Source organism: Puma concolor, chromosome A3 (assembly GCF_028749965.1).
Source record: "Puma concolor isolate L17-30 chromosome A3, mPumCon1.1.hap2, whole genome shotgun sequence".
NCBI lineage: Eukaryota > Metazoa > Chordata > Mammalia > Carnivora > Felidae > Puma > Puma concolor.
The window spans coordinates 66,320,586-66,345,996 of record NC_141669.1 but is presented as its reverse complement, the minus strand read 5'-3'; the positions used below and the strand labels follow the sequence as shown (position 1 = coordinate 66,345,996).

General features: G+C 38.6%; 1 long non-coding RNA gene across 1 annotated transcript in view; it reads right to left on the bottom strand.

The window, feature by feature from the left end:
• Positions 1 to 25,411, bottom strand: part of LOC147582514 (uncharacterized) — an 874,254-nt gene that overhangs the window by 163,342 nt on the left and 685,501 nt on the right. The window lies entirely within an intron of this gene.

Here is a 25,411-nt window from a genome sequence, read left to right as displayed (position 1 = left end):
TTTGAGAAACTGCCAGACTCGTTTCCAAAGTGACTGCACTATTTTATATTCCTAGCAGCAGTGCATGAGGGTTCCACATACTCCGCATCCTCATCAACATTTGTTATTGTCTATCTTTTCCATTTTGGCCGTCCTCATGGATGTGAAGTAATATCTCATTGTGGTTTTCATTTTCTTTTTCCTGGTAGATAATGATATCAAGAATCCTTCCATGTGCCTGTGAGTCATTTTGTGTGTCTTCCTTGGAGAAATGTCCATTCAAATATGTTATCCATTTTTAAATTGGACTACTTGTTTTTTAAATTATTGGGTTGTGATTACATATATATATATATGCATGCATGTGATATATATATGCATGTATATATATGCATGTGATATATATATACATATATATGTATATATATATGCATGTGAGATATATATATATATATATATCTATATATATATATATGCATGCATGTGTAAAATGCATTCTAGTGCCCTCTTCATTATATAATTTGCAAATTTTCTTCCATTCAGTGTGTTGTCTTTTCATTTTCTTGATGGAGTACTTTTGCAATACCAAATATGTCCAGGCTACCTATTTTTTCTTTGGCTATTTGTGCTTTTGGTGTGATAGGATGAGTTATGAAGTGTTTCCTTCTATTCTTTTTTTAAATGTTTTTATTTAGTTTTGAAAGACAGAGAGACAGAGCATGAGTGAGTGGGGGAGGGGCAGAGAGAGAGGGAGACACAGAACCCAAAGCAGGCTCCAGGCTCTGAACTGTCACCACAGAGCCCAACGCGGGGATCGAACCCACAAACTGTGAGATCTTGACCTGAGCTGAAGTCGACACTTAGCCAACTGAGCCACCCAGTTCCCTTCTATTCTTTGGAAGAAACTGTAATAAGTTGGGATTAATTCTTCCTTGTTCTTTTTAAAAAATTTTTATTTATGGGGCGCCTGGGTGGCGCAGTCGGTTAAGCGTCCGACTTCAGCCAGGTCACGATCTCGCGGTCGGGGAGTTGGAGCCCCGCGTCAGGCTCTGGGCTGATGGCTCAGAGCCTGGAGCCTGTTTCCGATTCTGTGTCTTCCTCTCTCTCTGCCCCTCCCCCGTTCATGCTCTGTCTCTCTCTGTCCCAAAAATAAATAAACGTTGAAAAAAAAATTTTTTAAAAATTTTTTTATTTAAATTCTTGTTAGTTAATGTACAGTATAATATTAGTTTCAGGTGTACAATATAGTGATTCAATACCTCCATACAACACTCAGTGCTCATCACAAGTGCACTCCTTAATTTCCATCACCTATTTAACCCATTCTCCCACTGACATCTGTCTGGTTACCATCAGTTTGTTCTCTGTAGTTAGAGTTCTTGGTTTATCTCTCTCTTTTTTGCCATCGTTCATTTGTTTTGTTTCTTATATACCACATATGAATGAAATCATATGGTATTTGTCTTTCTCTGGCTCATATATTTCACTTAGCATAATTCTCTCTATCTCTGTCCATGTCAACACAAATGGCAAGATTACACATTTTTTGGCCGAGTAATATTCCATTGTATATATATACCACATCTTCCTTATCTATTCATCTCTTGATGAACACTTAGGTTATTTCCATAATTTGGCTATTGTAGATAGTACTGCTAAAATGTCAAGATGCATGTATCCCTTTGAATTAGTATTTTTGTATTCTTTGGGAATACCTAGTAGTGCAATTGCTGTGTCATAGGGTAGTTCTATTTTCAACTTTTTGAGGAATCTCCATACTGTTTTTTCAGAGTGGCTGCACCAGTTTGCATTCCCACCAACAGTGTAAGAGATTTCTCCTTTCTCCATATCCTTACCAATACTTGTTGTTTCTTGTGCTTTTGATTTTAGCCATATTGACAGGTGTGAAGTAATACCTCATTGTAGTTTTGATTTGTATTTCCCTGATGATGACTGATGTTGAGCACGAACACCTTTTCATGTATCTATTGGCCATCTGTATGTATTCTTTGGAAAAATGTCTGTTCATGTCTTCTGCCCATTCTTAATTGGATTATTCATCTTTTGAGTATGGACTTTTATAAATTCTTTATATATTACATACTAACCCTTTATCAGGTATGCCATTGCAAATATATTCTTCCATTCTGTAGGTTGCCTTTTTGTTTTGTGATTGTTTCCTTCACTGTGCAGAGGCTTTTAATTTTGATGAAGTCCCATTAATTTATTTTTGCTTTGGTTTCCCTTATCTCAGGAAACATATCTAGAAGGAAGTTGCTACAACCAATATCAAAGAGATTACTGCCTGTATTCTCCTCTAGGGTTTTTGTGGTCTCAGGTCTTTAATTAATTTTGAATTTATTTTTGTGTTTTTACCAAACACAAAAGTGGTCCAGTTTCTCTTTTGCATGTTTCTGTCCAGTTTTCCCAACACCATTTGTTGAAGAGATGGTCTTTCCCGTTGGATATTCTTTCCTGCTTTGCTGAAGATTAATTGACCATACAGTTGTGGGTTCATTTCTGGCAATTCTGTTCTACTGATGAATGTGTCTATTTCTGTGCCAATATCCTATTGTTTTGATCACTTCTTTAATTGTTTTGAAAGAATTCACCAGTGAAGACATGCTGGCTTGCACTGTTCTTTGTGAGTAGTTTTACAATTACTAATTCAATCTGCTTATTATAAGTCTCTTTAGATTTTCCATTTCTCTTTGGGTTAATTTCAGTAGTTTGTGTCTTTCTAGGAAATTTTCCATTTCATCTCCTTCCATTTATGTCTATTTTTCCGAGACATCAGGAGTAGAAAAATCTAGGTCAAGGTAATATGGTGGTGTGTCTGGGCTTCAGTATTCTGTATGGGATTGTGCAGGTTGTAATGATTTGAGCTATCTTCTTCTAAGTTATGTGGTGCACAAGTTGTGGGCAAACATGGTGGAGATCTTAAATAGCAGATGTGTTAAATGTGCCATCTTTGGAGACAGACTATCTGGGTTTGAATCCTTTTTCTACCACTTCCCAGAGGCTTTGGGCAAATTACTTAATCTAATTAATTAATAGTTTTCTTCTATTTGGGGCACCTGGGTGGCTCAGATGATTAAGCGGCTGACTTTGGCTCAGGTCATGGTCTCACAGTTCCCTGAGTTCGAGCCCCACATTGGGCTCTGTGCTGACAGCTTAGAACCTGGAACCTGCTTTGGATTCTGTGTCTCCTTCTCTCTCTGCCCCTCCCCTGCTCATGCTCTGTCTCTATCTCTCTCAAAAATAAACATTTTTTAAAAAGTTAAAAAAATAATTTTCTTCTATATAAATAATAGTATTTTCTTTAGGGTTTATTATCTGTGAGGATTAAGTGACACAACACATGTAAATTGCTTAAAATAATGTATGATTCAGTAAATGTTATTTCTTATTTGTATTTATAGCCTTCACTATATGCTTCTTGAGGTTAGAAATGGGATTTTTTTTTCTTTTTTTTTTTTTTTTTTTTTTTTGTTGCTGAAAGCTTGGTACCTATCAAAATGCCTGGTCCATAATAGGAGTCAGTATTGTTTGTTTAATGTTTTCATGTCAAAGAACTGGACTGAAGGACAAACTGCTAGTTTAGGTATTGATTAGAGCATTGGTTGATAATGAATGCCAACTAGAAGAGACCAGAGGTGTGATGAAGCTAGCTTGGCCCTTGTTGGGATTAACAGAGTTATACATGTCTTAAATAAAGTCGTGGAGCATATACCTATAAAATTTGCACTTGACATAAAGTTATGTGGGAGAACAAAGTTTGGGCAGGTATGTATTTGTGTACACACATTCCTCTTCTTGGGTCCTAAAATAACAACTGCATAAGTAAACAACAGAAATGGGTGATTTGCAACAACACAAAAAAATTCTAGGGGTTCTTGCCAATAATAAATTCATTATGAATTAACGGTTGAGAAACAATAGCAATCTGAAGGTACAATCATTGTGTGTGGAACAAGGGAGGGGACAGGCACACACAGAGGTGTATTGTGGCTTCACCCCTTTGCAGCATTTGAGGGGAAAATTTTACTATTTCTTCTAATAAACTAGATATAGACCCTCAAGCAATAGGCAACAATCTATTTTATGAATATGATAAGCGTATTGTTTCTTATGCTCTTAGCAGACAGGTTGCTGTATCCTAGGTACAGCATGTCCTCATGATTGATATAGGGATGCATTCTCCTGTCACTGAATTATCACTGAATGGGAGTTGGCCTTTTTTGTAGGCATAAGACTTAGGCTCCTCAGATTTTACACAAAGTTGTCAATCCTATTTTCAGCCCAGTTGAACTGAAACATGGAACAAGGGTACCTGTTAGAACTCACTAGTACTCAATTTGTTTCAAAACTGGAACCAAGAGAAATAATATTAATGGAAATCTAACATGAAGGCTATGTAATCCATCCATCCACACTCTAAAATTTGTCCCTGAATGAAGCCTATGAGAGAGTTAGACTTGGAAAGCAGTGTTGTGTGGTTCATGTGGAATTGCTATGATTTCATGGACTTTGGCATGAGAGTATCAAACTGTATATATTAAAGATTGTTGTAGGAAGCAACCTTATGAGGTATGTCTTTGACTTTATATTATTCAACATTTTTTCATTATAACATGGTTTCCTAGAATAATTGTTTGAATTAAGCCTGGAAGAGAGGTTTTCCTGGGCAAAAATGATAGAGGATGTAGTGTTGGGGAGGGACAAGGAAGCATTAGAGGTGAAAAAGTACAGTGTGTACATGGGAAGTGATGGTTATCTCAGTGTACCTGGAATGAGGCATACAACTAGGACTGGAAAATAGAATACACCTGTATTGAATACAGGCCAAAGAATGGATGTTATCTGGGAATAAAAGGAACATCACTCATTTGTAAGAATATGATTTCAGTGCTTACTCTTTGACAGGTACTGGATGTAGAGTGACAAATAAATGGACATAATGCTTGACCCCCTAGAGCTATTATGACCAGTGAGACAGATAATAATCTAGTAAGTAAAATCCAATAAGGAAATACTTACGTTCTCCCTTTGGATTCAAAGAACTGGTTGCTAGGAGAGAACAGAATGAAAGAAATCTTTAGAAAGGGTGAGTTCATCTCTGAGGAGATGACATTGAGCCAGAGACCTGAAGGATGAGAGGTGGAAGCAGGCGGGGAGGGGTGTTGGTGCAAAAAGGAACAATGGTTGAGAAGGCACTGGAGTGGGAACTGCTCAGGGAAGGAGAAAGACGAGCGAGGCTGGAAGATGGTGAGGGAGGAAGGAAGCAACAGGGAAGATGGGAAGGTAAGCCACACCCAGTCGTGTAGAAAACATAGTATTGACTGGGAATTATTCTAAGTACGGGCACGTGGGTGGCTCAGTCGGTTAAGCATCTGACTTCAGCTCAGGTCGTGATCTCGAAGTCCATGAATTTGAGTCTGATGTGGGGCTCCGTGCTGACAGCTTGGAGCCTCAAGCCTGCTTCAGATTCTTTGTCTCTCTCCCTCTGCCCCTCCCCCATTTTCTCTCTCTCTCTCTCTCTCTCTCTCTCTCTCTCTCAAAAATAAATAAAAACATTTTTTTTTTTAAAAAAAGGAATTATTCTAAGTGCAAGGAGACGCTTTTTACAGACTTTTTGAAAATTCCGTGTGGTGTGTGTGTGTGTGTGTGCGCGCACGTGCATGCATGCATGTGTGTTAAGATCCATTGATAACTCAGTACAAGGTTTGGATTAGGGCATTTTGTAAAAAGCAGGAAGAATTGGAAAGAAGTTAAGGCTGGGTAGTCAGAACTTTTGCTAAAAATGTTAGCAAACATTTTTGTAAAGGGCCTGATAGCAAGTATTTTGGGCTTTGAGGCCAGTCTCTGTCTCAACCGCTCAGCTTTGCTGTCATAGTGTGAAAGTACCCATCGATGACCCAGGAATAAATGAGTGTGGCTGTGTTCCAGTAAAACTTTATTTACCAAAGTAGGTGGGGGGGGGGGGGTAGATTTGGTTCTGGGACCTCAGGGCATTAAAGATGTGCCAGTGGGCATGAAGAGCAAGGATAGTCCAGGAAGGAGCTAGGGTGAATTGTGAGCCTTCATGACTCCACACAGGAGCTGAGATGGAAGGCTTCTAGAGATGGGGTTTAAAGCCTCGGTTACAGAGAATGGTGGTATTATTATTAGCAGTAGTGTGGTTCTATGGAAATCAGGACCAAAAGCTGCTTTTAGAGGCAAATTATGCATTTGCTTTTAGTTTCTACACCGTTTCTACCAAATTTTCAATTGCATTTGGCCAGTGTGGAAACATCCAGAAGTCTGGCAGTTGGAAATGATATCCAAGGCTCATGCAAGTTGTGAGCAAACTGTGTACTGGATCCCTTGTCTCTTTTTGAAGGCAGGGGTGATTTCTCTGATTTGGCCCACAAGATGGCTATGATATGACTGTCCCTTTTACCATTAAGGGGCACTCTCTGGAAGGTAAAGATTCAGCTGAAAAAATGCTCTCCTCTCGAAAGGACTTTGGAAGTTTTATTCTTTTTACAGGGATGCATTTGTGTGTGTGAGTAAATGTGGTAAAAACCATCGCAGAGGCCACGGAAAGTGTCACCACCTAGACTCTAAGACCTGATCTTTACTGCCCACCTGCTTATACTCACCAACCTTTGTCCCACATTTTTCCTGAAAAGCAAAATCACCCCTCTGATGGTAAGGACTGCCCTGACAAGACCTCCTGCCAGACCAGACCACCCAGATCACTTTGAACTTAACCTCTGACACACACCTGCATAGATGGAACATGGAGTGGCCTCTAGAATGACTAATGACTACCTTTACCTGATTATAATATTAAAATCTGTGCCCAGGAAGGAGCACAAGCATCATTTACATAACATACAATGTGTATATAAGCATGTTTCCTTAAGATGCATGTGTGACCTTATGCCCGCCTCTACATATGATGACAAGGCTTCCCTATATGAATATTCATCATTACCCGAAATAAAATGAATCCATTCACCCTTGCTCAAGGAATCACAGCACTGTATTCCTGGAGTCACAGCCAGTCATTCCCTGTGTTCTCCTTATTTGCTGCAAATAAAGTTTATTTTGTACAACAACTCAACCTGGTGCAGTTTCTGACTCACCAAGGGAGTGAACTTATGTTGGTTCTGTTACAAAAGGTCAGTAATGCTTCTGGCTCTCTGCAGCTAGCACCAATCACCAGATGCCACATGTGATTTGGATGCCTTGTCTTCCCCAGAGAAAACTGAAAACTGTCTCCTGGAGTGGTTTTCCCAATTTGAGGTCACCCTTAGTTTTAGCATATCTGTGTCTTAAAATATATTGCTATCACACTGATACATTTTGCATTTGTTTATTATTTAAATCCTGGAAGATACATTTGTTTAGTATAAGATGCAAAGTATGCCTGAAAGATAACCTGAAGCTATTGTAGCAGAGGATGGGAATCAGGGTGTGGCTTTGCTTTGGATGGCAGCATGGTTCTTACAGAATTCTGTGCTTTGCGTTTTATGGGTGGGTTTGGCAAACTGGGGGGCAATTGTACTCTTTGATGCAGCCCTAGGGTTAGAAAACTGGAGTAGAAAAAGGACAGGTGTAGTTAACATCAGGCCTCTTATACACCTTAGGATAGTTGTCTAGCATAGTGAGACCTTTTATAAATTCTTGCCCTCCCTTTTCCTCAAACGTCTATTCTAAAACCTCCCTGTATCCTATATTCTCATTGGGGTGGCTGACCCTTACAATCTGCCCCCAGTGGTCATGTCTGAGCCAAGTTATATCTTCCTTTTCCTGTCCCCTTCTTTTGGAGGAAACTCCTCCTCTCCCACAACTCCCCCTCCTATGATATAAACAAGGACTGTCATCATTTTACAAGTCCTTAGTTCCCTGGCCACAGTGATGGGTCCAGAAATGGCCCATGAGTTTTCCCTTGTAGGTTTTTAAATGGGAATTGCCCCACTCTGGTGACAGAACAGGGGCAAGTTTGCAGCGGTTGTGCCTTGTCCACAGCTGGGTAACAAGAGCCTGTGTGCAGACAGAGAGGATGAGGAGCGCCCCAGGAGAACAGCATGAAGGCAGGGCCGGGGGAGCCCAGGGGATGCTCAGGTATATGTTTTCTGCTGAGGTCTTTAGGGCCGCTCTCCCTGTTCTGCTCAAAGCTGGGGAGATAAGCTTCCTCTTTGATTCTCTGATTCTCTGAATCTTACAGCAAATCCCTTGTTTGCTTAAGACATTTAGAGTTGAGGTTGTTTAGTTTGCCATTTTATAAGGTTTTAGAGTATGGGACCAAGCATCATAATAAAGTATTCTTCCACAGTCACACCATCAAAACAGTCATCTATTCTGATTGTTCTGAATGAATGAGTGGAGGCACCACCTTCATGTAGTTTATCAGAATTAGCCTCATGGCATTCAGAATTTTAGACAGGGGCTGTCCCTGAGAGCATAGGCCACTAGAACACTTGGGACAGGTCTTGTGATGAGAAATCCCATTTTATAGCCTAATGATAGCTAGCTAAGGAGGGATAAATGGGGGAAATGATCTGGAGTCTGTCTCCCCAGAAAGGGTGTTTAGTTCTGACTTTGTGCTGGGAGAAAGACCAGTTCGACTCTCTTGGTTTTCCTTCAAGTGGCCCCAGTCCATTGGTCTATCTTTATTGTTCACTACTGAGACAATCTGACTACTGAAACTTTCCCTGAAGATGGCTTCTGCTTTCTTGCCTCTGTCTTAAAACAGAGTTCCCCTACTCCCCTTACTTCTACACCTACTGATATCCTATGTATACTTCAAAGCTTATTTAAGTTGACACACTTTCTATGACGCCAATCTTATTGATCCAACTAAAGCTAATCTCTGCCTCCTTAATTTACAATAGGGATTTTATAGTTCCCTTAGCATTTATGTATTACCTCTTCCAGTAGTCACAGGTACTCATTCTCATGCTAGTTTGTAAAACATTAGGTTAGGATGTTGGCCTATATAATTTCTTTTTGTTTTTTTTTTCATTTAGTTTATTATTTTTTTAAATTTACATCCAAATTAGTTAGCATATAGTGCAACAGTGATTTCAGGAGTGGATTCTTTCATGCCTCTTACCCATTTAGCCCATCCCCCCTCCCACAACCCCTCCAGTAGCCCTCAGTTTGTTCTCCATATTTATGAGTCTCTTATGTTTTGTCCCTCTCCCTGTTTTTATATTATTTTTGTTTCCCTTCCCATAAGTTCATCTGTTTTGTATCTTAAATTCCTCATATGAGTGAAGTCATATGATATTTGTCTTTCTCTGACAGACTATATATATATATATATATATATATATATATATATATATATACCACCTCTTGTTTATCCATTTATCCATCAATGGGCATTTGGGCTCTTTCCATACTTTGGCTATTGTTGATAGTGCTGCCATAAACATTGGGGTGCATGTGCTCCTTTCAAACAACATACCTGTATCCCTTGGATAAATACCTAGTAGTGCAATTGCTGGGTCATAGGGTAGTTCTATTTTAATTTTTGAGGGGCCTCCATACTGTTTTCCAGAGTGGCTGCAACCAGTCTGCATTCCCACCAGCAGTACAAAAGAGATCCTCTTTTTACACATCCTTGCCAACATCTGTTGTTGCCTGAGGTGTGAGGTGATATCTCATTGTGGTTTTGATTTGTATTTCCCTGATGATGAGTGATGTTGAACATTTTTTCATGTGTCAGTTGGCCATCTGGATGTCTTCTTTGGAGAAGTGTCTGTTCATGTCTTTTGCCCATTTCTTCACTGGATTATTTGTTTTTTGGGTGTTGAGCTCGATAAGTTCTTTATAGATTTTGGATACTAACACTTAATCTGATATGTCATTTGCAAGAATCTTCTCCCATTCCATTGGTTGCCTTTTAGTTTTGCTGATTGTTTCCTTCGCTGTGCAGAAGCTTTTTATTTTGATGAGGTCCCAATAGTTCATTTTTGCTTTTGTTTCCCTTGGCTCGGGAGATGTGTTGAGTAAGAAGTTGCTGTGGCCAAGGTAAAAGAGGTTTTTGCCTGCTTTCTCCTCGAGGATTTTGATGGCTTCCTGTCTTACATTTAGGTCTCATATTCATTTTGAGTTTATTTTTGTGTATGATAAAAGAAAGTGGTCTAGGTTCAATCTTCTGCATGTCGCTGTCCGGTTTTCCCAGCACCACTTGCTGAAGAGACTGTCTTTATTCCATTGGATATTCATTCCTGCTTTGTCAAAGATTAGTTGGTGCTTTGTCAAAGATTAGTTGGCCATACGTTTGTGGGTCAATTTCTGGGTTCTCTATTCTGTTCCATTGATCTGACTGTCTGGTTTTGTGCCAGTACCATACTGTCTTGATGATTACAGCTTTGTAATACAGCTTCAAGTCTGGGATTGTGATGCCTCCTACTTTGATTTTCTTTTTCAAGGTTACTTTGGCTATCTGGGGTCTTTTCTGGTTCCATACAAATGTTAGGATTGTTTGTTCTAGCTCTGTGAAGAATGCTGGTGTTATTTTGACAGGTATTGCATTGAATATGTAGATTGCTTTGGGTAGTATCGACGTTTTAACAGTATTTGTTCTTCCTATCCAGGAGCATGGAATCTTTTTCCATTTTTTGGTGTCTTCTTCAATTTCTTTCATAAGCTTTCTATAGTTTTCAGGGTATAGACTTTTCACCTCTTTGGTTAGATTTATTCTTAGGTATTTTATGGTTTTTGGTGCAGTTGTAAATGAGATCAATTCCTTGATTTCTCTGTTGCTTCATTGTTGGTGTATAGGGATGCAACTGATTTCTGTGCATTGATTTTATGTCCTGTGACTTTGCTGAATTCATGAATCAGTTCTAGCAGTTTTTTGGTGGAATCTCTTGGGTTTTCCATATTGAGTATGATGTCATCTGCAAAGAGTGAAAGTTTGACCTCCTCCTGGCCAATTTGGATGCCTTTTATTTCTTTGTGTTGTCTGATTGCAGAGGCTAAGACTTCCAATACTATGTTGAATAACAGTCTTGTTCTTGACCTTAGGTGGAAAGTTTCAGTTTTTTCCCCATTGAGGATGATATTAGTGTTGAGTATTTCATATATGGCTTTTATGATCCTTCTATCCCTACTTTCTTAAGGGTTTTATCAAGAAAGGATGCTGTATTTTGTCAAATGCTTTCTCTGCATCTATTGAGAGGATCCTATGGTTCTTGTCCTTTCTTTTATTGATGTGATGAATCACATTGATTGTTTTGTGGATATTGAACCAGCCCTGCATCCCAGGTATAAACCCCACTTGGTCATGGTGAATAATTTTTTTAATGTTGTTGGATCTTGTTGGCTCATATCTTGTTGAGGATTTTTGCATCCATGTTCATCAGGGAAATTGCTCTATCGTTCTCCTTTTTAGTGGGGTCTCCTGGTTTTGAAATCAAGGTAATCCTGGCTTCATAGAAAGAGTTTGGAGGTTTTCCTTCTATTTCCATTTTTTGGAACAGCTTCAAGAGAATAGGTGTTAACACTTCCTTAAATGTTTGGTAGAATTCCTCTGGAAAGTCACCTGACCCTGGACTCTTGTTTTTTGGGAGATTTTTTATTACTAAATTGATTTCTTCACTGGTTATGGATCTGTTCAAATTTTCTATTTCTTCCTGTTTCAGTTTTGGTAGTGTATATGTGTCTAGGAATTTGTCCATTTCTTCCAGATTGCCCATTTTATTGGCATATAATTGCTCATAATATCCTCTTATTATTGTTTTTATTTCTGTGGTGTTGGTTGTGATCTCTCTTTTCATTCTTGATTCTACTTATTTGGGTCCTTTCCTTTTCCTTTTTTATCAAACTGGCTAGTGGTTTATCAATTTTGTTAATTCTTTCAAAGAACCAGCTTCTGGTTTCATTGATCTGTTTTTCATTTTTTTTGGTTTCGATAACATTGATTTCTGCTCTAATCTTTATTATTTCCTATCTTCTGCTGTCTTTGGGTTTTATTTGCTGTTCTTTTTCAAGCTCTTTAAGGTGTAAGGTTAGGTTGTGTGTCTGAGACCTTTCTTCCTCCTTTAGGAAGGCCTGGATTGCTATATACTTCCCTCTTATAACTGCCTTTGCTGAATCCCAGAAGTTTTGGGCTGTGGTGTTATCATTTTCATTGGCTTCAATGTACTTTTTAATTTCTTCTTTAACTTCTTGGTTAGCCCATCCTTTCTTTAGTACGATGTTCTTTAGTCTCCAAGTATTTGTTATCTTTACGAATTTTTTCTTGTGGTTGATTTTGAGTTTCATAGTGTTGTGGTCTAAAAATATGCACGGTATGATCTCGATCTTTTTGTACTTGTTGAGGGCTGATTTGTGTCCCAGTATATGGTCTATTCTGGAGAACGTTCCATGTGCACTGGAGAAGAATGTATATTCTGCTGCTTTAGGATGAAATGTTCTGAATATATCTGTTAAGTCCATCTTGTCTGTGTCACTCAAAGCCATTGTTTCCTTGTTGATTTTCTGTTTAGATGATCTGTCCATTTCTGTAAGTGGGGTGTTGAAGTCCCCTCCTATTATGGTATTATCAATGAGGTTTTTATGTTTGTGATTAATTGATCTATATATTTGGGTGCTCCGCATTTGGAGCATAAATTTTTACAATTGTTAGGTCTTCTTGGTGGATAGACCCTTTCATTATGATATAATGCCCTTCTTTATCTCTTGTTGCAGTCTTTATTTTAAATTCTATATTGTCTGATATAAGTATGGCTATTCTGGCTTTCTTTTGTTGACCATTAGCATGATAGATCGTTCTCCATCCCCTTACTTTCAATCTGAGGGTATCTTTAGGTCTCAAGTTGGTCTCTTGTAAACAGCATATAGATGGATCTTGTTTTCTTATTTATTCTGTTACACTATGTCTTTTGATTGGAGCATTTAGTCTATTGACATTTAGAGTTAAGTGCTGAAAGATATGAGTTTATTGCCATATGTTTCTTGTAGAGTTGGAGTTTCTGGTGGTGTTCTCTGGTCCTTTCTAGTCTTTGTTTAGTCTTTGTTGCTTTTGGTCTTTTTTTTTTTTTTTTTCGTCTTTTTTCCCCTCAGAGAGTCCCTCTTAAAAGTTCTTGCAGAGCCGGTTTAGTGGTCACAAACTCCTTTATTTTTGTTTGTCTAGGAAACTTTTAATCTCTCTTTCTATTTTGAATGACAGCCTTGCTGGATAAAGAATTCTTGGCTGCATATTTTTCCGATTCAACACATTGACTATATCCTGCCACTCCTTTCTGGCTGCAAAGTTTCTGTGGATAGGTCTGCTGTGAATCTGATCTGTCTTCCCTTGTAGGTTAAGGACTTTTTTTCCCTTGCTGCTTTCATGATTCTTTCCTTGCCTGACTATTTTGTGATTTGACTATGATATGCTTTGTTGATGGTTGATTTTTGTTGAACCTTATGGGAGGCTTCTGTGCTTCCTGGATTTTGAAGTCCGTGCCTTTCCCCAGGTTAGGAAAGTTTTCCCCTATAATTTGCTCACATAACCCTTCTACCCCTTTTTCTCTCTCTTCCTCTTCTGGGACCCCTATGATTCTGATGTTGTTCCTTTTTAATGAGTCACTGACTTCTCTAATTCTTAAATCGTGTTCTTTTGCCTTAGTATCCCTCTTTTTTTTTCTGTTTCATTATTCTCCATAAGTTTGTCCTGTATATCGCTGATTTGCTTCTCTGCCTCATCCATTCTTGCCACTGTGGCATACATTTGAGATTGCAGTTTAGTTATAGCATTTTTATTTCATCCTGACTAGACTTTACTTCTTTTATCTCTGCAGAAAGAGATTCTAATCTATTTTTGACCCCAGCTAGTATTTTTATTATCGTGATTCTAAATTCTGGTTCAAACATCTTGTTTGTGTCTGTGTTGATTAAGTCCCTGGATGTCTTCTTTCTTTTGGGGTAAATTCCTGCTGAGTTCTGTGGTTCAGGTTGTGCAGATTGTTGTGTTAATCCTCAAATCAGTTTTCTAGGTGTGCAGGATGGTTTAGTGTTGATCTGGCTGTATTTCATGGACACGAGATGCAAAAAAAACTTCCATGCTGTTCTGCCATCTTGGCTCCTCTCCCCTATAATTTTTTTTTTTATTTTTAAGTTTATTTATTTATTTTGAGAGAGAGGGAGAGTGAGCATGAGTAGGGGAGAAGCAGTGAGAGAGGGAGTGAGGGAATCCCATAGCAGGCTCTCAGCTGTCAGCTCAGAGCCAACTTGGGGCTCAGTCTCATGAACCATGAGATCATGACCTGAATTGAAATCAAGAGTCAGATGCTTAGCCGACTGAGCCACCCAGGCACCCCTGGCCTATATAATTTCTAAACTCTTACAGTAATTCTGTAATTCTGTAATTTCTGTAATTCTATAACTGTTCACAAACTTAGGGTGCAGATAAGGCACATCTTTTTATATTTTTAATGATTACCATAATACCTCTTATCTCTCATTATTTTCCAGCTTTATTGAGACATAATTGACATATAACATTGTGTAAGTTTAAGATATACAACTTGTTTATTTGATATACTTACTGTTCTCAAACAATTACCACTAGAGCATTAGCTAACACTGCCATCACCTCATATACTTTCTTTTCTTTTTCTTTTTCAATTTTTTAAACGTTTTATTTATTTCTGAGAGACAGAGAGAGATAGAGCACAAGTGGGGGAGGGGCAGAGAGAGAGGGAGACATAGAATTCAAAGCAGGTTCCAGGCTCTGAGCTGTCAGCACAGAGCCTGATGTGGGGCTCAAACCCATGAACCGTGAGATCATGACCTCAGCTGAAGTTGGACGCTTAACAAACTGAGCGACCCAGGCACCCCTGCTATTTATTTTTTGTGATGAGAACATTTAATATCTACTCCCTTAGCAGCCTTCAAGTATATAACACTATATGGTTAACTGTAACCACCACACTGTACATTAGGTCCTTTATTGTCAAGAGTTTGGTATGTCTTCCTTGATACTTCCCCTCTTCCTGAAATACCCAATAACTAGGAAGGCTAGTTCCAATAGAACATTCTGCCATGAACGTAACCACATGTGGCTATTGAACATTTGAAATGTGGCTCATCGAAATTAAAAACTCAACTTTTAATTTTAATTAATTTGGATTCAAATTTGAACAGCTACAATGTTTCATCCAACCTCTGTACCCAAGTGGAATATCACTGGACTCAGTAACCACAGTAGCTGATGCTTCCCATCACTAACTAGGTTGCTTAGTGAAGTTCAGTGCTGCATTGCCTTCTTATGGTTGCTGGTCACTTGCTGTGAAGGGAGATATAATAGAACCCTGTTTTCCTACTGCAGATCTTGGAGGGTATGATCCTACTCCCTCAGGCTAACCTTGGCTACACTGATCATGGTTGGACTCCAAGGCTGGTAGTATTCTTATTCATGTTTCTGTGCAAATCTACCACCCAGGACTCGAAGCAACCAAGTCATCAACAGAGGTGATTCAGTTGTTTATCATCTCATGGACCCAGAATTACAGACCCTTCTTTGTCTAGGTATCCATCACTTAGAGGCAGATGGATTTCCCTTTTGAATCCTCAGAAGAACAAAAGACTTGTCTTTGGATTTCTCCAAACATAGACCTTTCAACAAGGATTCAGCTATCAGGAGTTTATTTAGGAGGTGATGAGGAAGTATCAGGAAGGGGTCGAGAAGTAAAATAGGGAGGTGAAGAAAGCTGGTGAAGGATAACGTATCAGTTTCCCCAGGCACCTGAAGCTCAACCCTCCTCGGGAACTCTAGATGGTAGTGTAAAACATGGCTCAGAGTTATCTCAGCTCAACGAATAAAATGGTTTGTATCCATCCACTCCCCACTGGTCATTTGCTGAGGCCTTCTCCTGCAGGCATGACCTCCCAGCACTCTCAGCACGCTCTGAGGGTGGCAGAGTGTGTTCCCACTGCCAGAAGAAAGATTTTAGGCAGAGTTACGATAATTTGCAGTAAGAAGTCACTGGAATGTAGGGTCGCCTGAGTGGCTCAGTCAGTTAAGCATCTGACTTTGGCTCAGGTCATGATCTTGCAGTTCACGAGTTTGAGCCCCATGTAGGGCTCTGTGCTGACAGCTCAGAGCCTGGATTCTGCTTTGGATTCTGTGTCTTCTTCTCTCCCTCTGCTCCTCCCCTGATCACTCTCTGTTTCTCTCTCAAAAATAGTAAATAAACATTTTTTTAAAAAGTCATTGGAGCATAGAGGTGAATAAGGGGTGACGGTACATGCTCCAGGGTCCTGGACAATGGAGTCCTCATACTTCCTTCTATAAAGACGGGCTGCCTTAACTGGTTCTGGGGTGCTCGCACCTCCTTTCTATGGATGGCACCCCCAGAAGTGTCTCACAAGAGAAACAGAATCTGCTTATAATTGTAAAATGGGGAATCATCTCTGATAAGCTACCCCATTTCAACTTGATTTGTCTGTTAGGTAATATACTGACCATTCAATAAGAACGTCAAATAAAACTTGTATGTGGTCTGAAAAGCACAATAAAAATTAAATTGAAACCACTATAGGTTCTAACAGTAGCACCAGCTTTGTGTAAAGGAAAGGGGTTTAGAATTTGAAGATTCTTACAATTTCCAACTTTAAATGCACACATTTTCATAAATACTTGCCTTCTCCAGTTTCAGTAGAAATGAGCAGTATTTTGCTGGCAGAAGGTGAATGGGATATATGAGGTCCCATGTGCACAAAGTGAAAAAAACAATTTTTGAAAGATAAATCTGTTCTTAAATAAAGTCAGGTAGAATTTAGTGATATGAGAGTCACTCTGGAGGTGAGTCAGTGTTCCTTCATGGGAAAAGCTTTTAGCTTTGTTTAATATGGATCATTTTAGAAAGCTTATTGGTGACGATATCTCTTATCACTACTTCCCAAGACCTGGAATAAAAGGATTTTTGAGTTTACATTTAATTGCAAATTTAATTTAGTCTATATGCAAAGATTCATAATCTCTCCAGATAGGTGAGGTATCAATAATAGAGGGGCTGCTGGGCAGTCTGCCACTTCTCATTGAATATTCAGTGTGTGACATGCAGATTTATCTTATAAATATCACTGCTTATAGCCTTGTAAATTCAGAGATACATCATCTATAGTTCAGCTTTGAATGTAGAGCAAATGAAGGAAGAATGGATTTTTTAAATGAAAAGATCAAAAGGATAATTAATATTTCATAATCCTAATTACATTTTCCACTGCACATTGATTTTTGATGCTACTTGGGGTGTAAGGTGTGATTATTGCTTTCACAGACAAAGCAGATAATCTGGTCACAAACCCAAATGTAAAAAAGGTAATGTGAACATCTTGTTTGTCTTGAGAAATTAGTCATTAAGTTCCTCAATTAGCTCTGTGCTTATTCTGGGGAAATTGCATTACACAAGTGAAGAAGATTGTAAACTTTTAGAATAAGAAGCAAGTCATTAAGCATGTTAGGTTGGAGCCCGTTGGTGACAAATGTATGAAGTGGTAGGTTGTGGGGGGGAAGAGGAACCCTGACCCGAGGAGCATGGAATAAATCCTGTGCATTTACAGGCAAGATAGGATTTAACAGATCACCTGGTACAGTAGATTGGTCAGTGCTTCTGTGCTAGTGAACACCTGATCCTTGAGGCCAGCCAGAATTACCTCTGCAAATTTACCCACTGATCCAGTAGAGGTGAGCTACATACACCAACCAGGGCTAGAGGGAATTTCCCAGGACTATATGCTTTTGATCACGATGCACTTTCCCTTTGGCCTCATTGTTCTATCCTGAAGCATTGGCTTTAAGACTATAAGACTTTAATTCCTACTTCTGAGCAACTCTTAGATTTAGCTCACTTAACCCACTTTCTGAAATCTCAACTCTTTCTCTACTTTACCCTTGCTTGCTCCAGTGACTCTCTGCATCATCTGAAAAGTCCCTGCTTCATTCTTTATTCTGGTGACTTAGCTAATCTCCAGCTGGGTTACCTCCTGACATTTTGGGGGTTGAGGTAGGATTTGGGGGAGAAAGGGAAGGAGAGATGCAGATCACAAACTCTTGGAAGGTGACTAGAACTTCACATTCTGCACCTGCTGCAGAGTGTGCTAGGATCAGAGATGGCAAGACAAGATGGGGACCAATGTGGGAATCTTGGAGACTTAGACAGGAGTAAGAGACCCAGTTCTAATTTACAGGCAGAGATTGAATTTTATGTAAATTAGAATATGCTAGGTCGCACTGTAATAGCACACAGCCCGGAATAAGTGTTTTGACATCTAGAAGTTTACTTATACAACCTATCTAGTGTGGTGAGGTGTAATGATCTGCTTCACACAGTCACTCAGGAACCCAGGCTCACCAGGGCTCTGCTATTTTAGTATCTGCAACATCTGAGTGGTGTAGACTTTGTACTCCACAACAGGAGAAATAAGACCAGAGACTCTGGCATAGCCTTTATCTGCCTCAGTGTGAAAGTGATATTTGTCACTTTTGGTCACATTTTACTTGCTAGAACTAGTCAGAGTGCCCTGCAATTTTAGGGGCATCAGGAAACATAGAAGAGTAATAGCATAGAAGAGTAATAGTAATGGTCTGGGAGGAAATACCAGGAACTCAGCTAGCTGAGTTCTCAACCTGACTGCGAGGATGGCCCAGGTCAGTACTGACATGCAGGATCTGAAAGTAACTTTCTTTTCTTTTTTTTTTTTTTTAAAGTTTTATTTTGTTTATTTTTTTAAATGTTAATTTATTTTTGAAAGAGAGAGAGATAGAGACAAAGGGAGGGAAAAACAGATAGAGAGGGAGACAGAGGATCTGAAGTGGGAACTGCACTGACAGCAGAGAGTCTGATGAGGGAGGGGCTCGAACTCACAAACCACAAGATCATGACCTGGGCTAAAGTCGGATGTCAGACGTTTAACCGACTGAGCCACCCAGGCACCCCTGAAAGTAACTTTCAAATGTCGTTTTTGCACATTACTATGAAGGCAGTGTAATAAGTGATTCCTGAATGTATAGAGAATGCATGTGCCTGTAAAAGCCACATGCATTCTTGTGTGATGTTTTAAACCAGTCAAACATCATCTCAGGAGGACATGTGCCATCTTCTGGGAATCACTTGGTTGAGAGAGTCACTTCTCCTTCTCAGTTGTATGCTTCACATATAAAATGGTGCTAAGTTTTGATGAATTCTTGCTACCATTTATACATTAAGTACTTTGTGTGCATGGTTTAGAGTACTTTATGTAATCTTCTCTGTAAGCATAGAAGATGATTAGCAATCCCCCTTTACAGGCAAGACTACTGACTTTCAGAGAGGTTAAAGTTGAAGAGCTAGTATGTGGCAGAGTTGGAATTCAAATCGAGGTCTCATCTCACTCCAGTGTTTCATATCTAACTGCTAAAATTGAATAGAATATAATGTGTCTGGCATTAACTATGAGCTCAAGAATGTTAATTTTTTTTCCTTTTCTCTTTCCTTTCCTCCTCATCCTGGGACTCTAGACAAATAACTCTTTACTTGTTAGGAATTTCTCTTTTGAGAACAGCCAGAAATGTACTGACACTGTGATTTCTCGAGCTGAGCAAGTGATGGGAGGGAGAGCTGGTGGTAGAGATGATTGGGCACATGCTCTTGCTTCTGTTCCTCCCCCCACTTGGGGGCTGGGAGAGATAGGTGGAGGAGGGGGCCAGAAAGAGTCCTTTGCCTCTTTACTTCCTCAAAACTAAAAGTAAAAGCAGCAGTCCTCGCCCCTTCCTTCTCCCATTTTGTAGTATTTCTGTCCTTTAGTGCTGTTTTAGTTATTTGTTTGCAGCTGGAGAAAGTGATTCACTTGGTAATAGAAACATTTCTCCTCTTTAAGCAGAGGAAGCTCTACCAATTGCCGCTATTCTCAGCAATGAAGTCATTTTGACATTCTTAAAAATATGTAGCTCCATCAGCCAGGGTCTGGCGTGTATCCTAAGAGCTACGTTCCTTGGGCAGTGGGGTTCGAGGGTTGGAGGTGGGAGGATGTGGTTCTATCTCTTGAAAACAAGACTCTCTCTGTGTGTTTTTAAAGTTAGAGGCAAACAGGAGATGCCTCTTTATGGAACCCAGCATGGAGCCTGGGGATATGTCTTTCCCTTTATCTCATTCTATAAATAAACTGGATGACTTCCAGGCAAAAAGTAATGTGGGGCACGACTCTTAGTGTCTCCTATAGTGAATTACTCTGAAAATTCCGGATGCTGCTTGGTATGAGTTTCAGAGCCTCACAGAGTATTTTGAGTCTTCAAGCTTGATACTTTGTCTTCTTCATCTAGTTTTCACTTAAAAAAAATCAAAAGACTCAGAGAATTATTTAGAATCTTTCTGTAATCAAATGCTGACCAATAATCCACATCAGCAAAATGTACTGCTGATTTGCTTATTGCTTATGGTGTGATGGGTGATAGGCTATTTTCTTGGTAATTCAGAGGATAGTGATGATTCACTATCACTAGTCCAACAAGACCAAATTCTTAAAGTTTACATTCTGCTCCGACTTAATAACAGTAACATTCTATTACTGACTTAATAACTGAGGTGTAACCCTAAGAAGTGCCTACCTGCTGGTAGGAAACCAACCAATTTGTTAGTTTTTAGAATTTGGGCCTCAAAGATGGTTTTGGAGGGGCGCCTGGGTGGCTCAGTCGGTTAAGCGTCGGACTTCAGCTCAGGTCACGATTTCATGGTCCGTGAGTTCCAGCCCCGCGTTGGGCTCTGGGCTGATGGCTCAGAGCCTGGAGCCTGCTTCCGATTCTGTGTCTCCCTCTCTCCCTGCCCCTCCCCATTCATGCTCTGTCTCTCTCTGTCTCAAAAATAAATAAAAACGTTAAAAAATTTTTTTAAAAAAGATGGTTTTAGAGCCTCACATCTTTTCTGTTCCTGCAAACTGCTCTTGAGGGTGAGGACACCTTAAATTTTTTAAATTTATTTTGAGAGAGACACAGACAGTGTGAGTTGGGGAGGGGTAGAGAGGGAGGGAGAGGGAGAGAATCCCAAGCAGCCTCTGCACTGTCAGGACACAGCCCGGTGCGGGACTCGAACTCACGAAAATGTGAGATCATGACCTGAGCCGAAACTGAGAGTCGGACACTCAACTTACTGAGCCATCCAGGCACCCTGAGGGTGAGGACACCGTAAATCAGGATGGCCAGACTTTGACCATGGTGCACTGAGCCTTCAAAGAGGATATATTACGTCTCCCAGGCAGCTTAAAGGTTTAGAAAATCATTCTCCTCCACCTGCTTTGTATATGATGGGGTGAGGCAGTATCGAGAATATGACTTTATTGGGGGAATAGGCAACTATCCTGAATAGCTAATCTGATAAATCTACAGAAGACCACAGGGGAACTTGTTATGAGAAAATAGAGGAAGAATAAATGAACTCTGCAGAAATTGGTTTTCTATCAAATTTCCTTTTAGCCTTATAGGAAAATCTTCCCCTCTTTCTTCTGAATCTTTATGCTCCTATTATCAAAACCATATAGTTGGCAGTGGTACTTGTTACATTCTGTTCCTATTGTGAGTGGGATTTTCATGTGTAAGAATCTCCTATCTCAACTGGATGGGACATTCCTCAAGGCAAGGGACTCAGCTTTCTAATCCTTTGTGTCCTTGCATCTTCCAGCTTTGAACTTCATACATAATGATGCCTAATGCACTAATCATTATTATGAATTATACATTGTTATTATGGATTATGATTATGATCATTGTTATGACTCATTATTTGTACTTGATGAAAATTCAGTCGAAGTTAAAAGTACACAAGATACTTTCTTTCCCATGGATTTGTTTAGAGTCAAGACAAGTTTATCTTGACTTGGGACCCAAAGCTCCTGTGTAGGGAACTTTCTTTATAGAAGGCTTATATTTAGAATGCAGTTTATTTAACTCAGTGAGAATTTACTCAGCTTCTGCCACGTGAAGGTTTATAGACTATAGAAAAGAAATAAGATAGTATCCAAGCACTCAATGAGTTTATAGTCTAATACATGAATGGCAAACAGATAATATATATATCTATTGATGGTGGCTGCTTGGATTGTTGACAAGGATTATAAAGTTTGGTCTAGGTTCAGTAGGACTGAATACTGTAATCAAGTAGTAATCCACCATTTATTTAGGAATGGAGAATGGTAGCACAATGCCATATATTTGCAATCACCAATTTGCAAAATGGATTCAAAGTCTAGATAGTAGAAGAAGCTTATATATTTAGTAGAATCCAATCAGTTAATACCTTAATCAGATCTGTTTGTATACACAGCACCAATAAAATATATAAATTACGTGAAATAATTATTTATTAGTATGCTTCGGTCACCATAACAAAATGCCATAAACTAGATGGCTTAACCAACAGACATTTATTTTCTTATAGTTCTGGAGGTTAGAAGTCCAAGATCAAAGTTCCAGCCAGTTCAATTCTTACAGGGCTCTTTTTCTGGTTTATAGACAGCTGCCTTTTGTATGAATATGACTTCTTTTTTTGTGTTATGGAGGAGAAAGAGTGATAAGGCCCTATGGGATCAGGGTCTCAGCCTTATAACCTCTTTTAACCTTAATTAATTCCTCAGTGGCCCCATTGCCAAATATAGGAATCCCCAGCTGTCCAAAAGTAGAGTGTTCCTATCCTGAAGTGGCATAAATCCAAGACTATTGCCTGCTGTTGGAAAGTTCTTGTTACATCACTTCACTTTTACAAAAGACTTACATTATTGCCTGTCTTCACTAAGTGAAAAAAATCTGATGAGGGTTTTCACTGTTACTAAAAAAGCAGTTACTGTAGTATTGTAGGTCTTTCATAAAAGAAAAGTGGTATAACAACTTTCAAATAGTGGGGTATACTCGTATTGCTGCATTGGGGGTTAGGGCTTCAACATATGAATTTGGGAGAACACATTCAGTTCATAACAGTATGTCGTATAAGAGATTTAGGTCTCAGATTTGGAGAAGTGGATATCATAGGAGCTACAGATCTACACATGGTTACTATTTTTGAAAAAGCATGACTTAAAAATTGATTTCTTAATGTTTTTCACATTAGTTGCATTTATGAGTTTTAAACATATCTGACCTTATAGGCTGTTCATTGTAACTCAAGCAATCTATATAACACAACTTAATAGTCCAAAGGAACAGGTGGTCGAAGGATTTGCAAATGCAAATTAACAAAAACTCATGTACTTTTCTAAACCTTAGTGACACCTTAAAATAATAACCAGACATTACAAAATATTATCCTCCAAATGATGTTAACTGCAAACTTTTTGCCTTGGAATATGACACCTTTCCTCTACCAACATGCTTTGCTTTTGTATTGATCTGTGCTTAGTAGATTGAAAAGATCACATTTTTTTGTATTGCTATATCCATAAAGTAGAATTAAAAAATATGATTTCTTAAGGTAACATCTACTCTCAGTAAAATTTAAATCTGGATCCAGGCTAGTTTTTGTTTTGTGGGTGAAGTTTTTTTTTCCCTCAAGAAGATTCAGTTATTGACGTGACAAATTACTGGAACTAGCTATTATCTCAAGAAAAATAGAGAATATATTGGTGTTGGATTTTGACCCCATCCAGCTCTTGTTTATCCCTCTATCTCTTCAAGGTTTTATATTCCAGAGTAAAAAAAATGTTTAAATGACATTTATTCTTGATTAGTAAAGTAAAAGCCAAACTGGGTTTTAATATAACTCTTAGCTTCATATGGGTCATAATGCCTTGTCATTTTTTTTTTGTCCTGACATGACTGAACTGTACAACAATCACACTGATGATAAGATTGATTCCCTTGATTTTAATCACAAACAGAACCTTCATAAAATGTTTAATGAATTCTTGGTTCCAATTTAGAAAATTGACAAGAATATTGTGTTTATCCACAGTCCTATCTCAAAATGGTTTTCTCTTTAATTATTAACGTGGGAATAATGCAGTAGCTCAGGGTGACACAGTGAAGTATGACTGAGTAATGATTGAAGTGCACACATGAAAAAGACCTGCCAATTCTGTAAATAGGAAAGCATACAATTTAAAAAATTCAGTGTGGAAAAATCCTTTCATGCCTTTGAGATATAGTATAACAGGTGGAATTATAATCTGATATATTCATTGATGTTTGTTATTATAGTATTTTTGAATTAAAATACATACCCACTAGAGATAAGAACAAAAAAATATAAAAACCATATATAATTTCACCACTCAATGTTCATTCAATTAATATATTAATAAAGAGATACCTGCCATGAACATTTTATGTACATCTTTCCTATTTTCAAAATTGGAATTTTATGGCATATTTTAGAAGGCTGTATTTGCTTAATAATCTATTACAAAAATTTTCTTATTATTACATTTTTTAAATGTTTATTTTGAGAGAGAAAGGGAGCATGAGTGAGGGAGGGGCAGAGAGAGAGAGAAAGGGAGAGAGAGAATCCCAACCAGGCTCCATGCTTTCAGCACAGAGCCCAATGAAGGGCTCAATCTTATGAACCATGAGATCATGACCTGAGCAGAAATCAAGAGTCAGTTGCTTAACCAGCTGAGCCACCCATGTTCCCCCTTATTGTTACATTTTAACTATATACAACTCTATCGAATAGGTAATATAATAATTTATTTACCCAGTCCCCTACTGCTGAACGTGTATGTTATTTGCAATTTTCTGTTATTTTAAGTAATATTGCCTCAAACATCAGCTCATAGAATTTGTACGTAAGTTACTTTTCTTATGATAAATTCCTGAAAGTGGAAGTTGTGGGTTAAAGGCTATAAATATATTTTTGGATCTCAATAACAATTGCTTTTCAGAAAGATGTACCATTTTACATTCCTATCAGTAAATTTAAAGTGCCCCTATCTCCACACCTTTGCTAACACAGAGGGTTACAATTTTTTCTGTTTGTTCATTTGTTAGACAAGGCATGCTATATTATTGTCTTCTACTTATAGACTTAACTCGGGACTGAGATCAGAAAATAGAATATGGAAGGATAGAAGGAAGCCTTGTCCATTTGTCTTATGGCTCTAAAGATGAATTTTAGATTGGTGCCTTTTCATTAGTCTATTCAACAAATGTTTTCTTTGCGTGCTCCTTCAAGAAAGGAAAATGAGATATAAAATTTGTATTTGACAACCTAGTAATATTCCTCACTTGATGGCACATTAGCACCATGGTCCATCCTAGGATGCTCTCTTGTTTTCTCATTTCCCCTCCTTTCATCTGGATCCCCACTCTTTTCCCCTGCTCTTCCATAAGCAACTATTCTAGTATGTTTAACATACATATTGTATATGCATGTTCCTTGAAGGATATATAGTGTTTTGTGGTTTTGAGAATATGTGTTTTTAACTTACATAAATTGCATTCCTAACTGTTGTGTTATCTTACATTCTCCACTCCTAAACA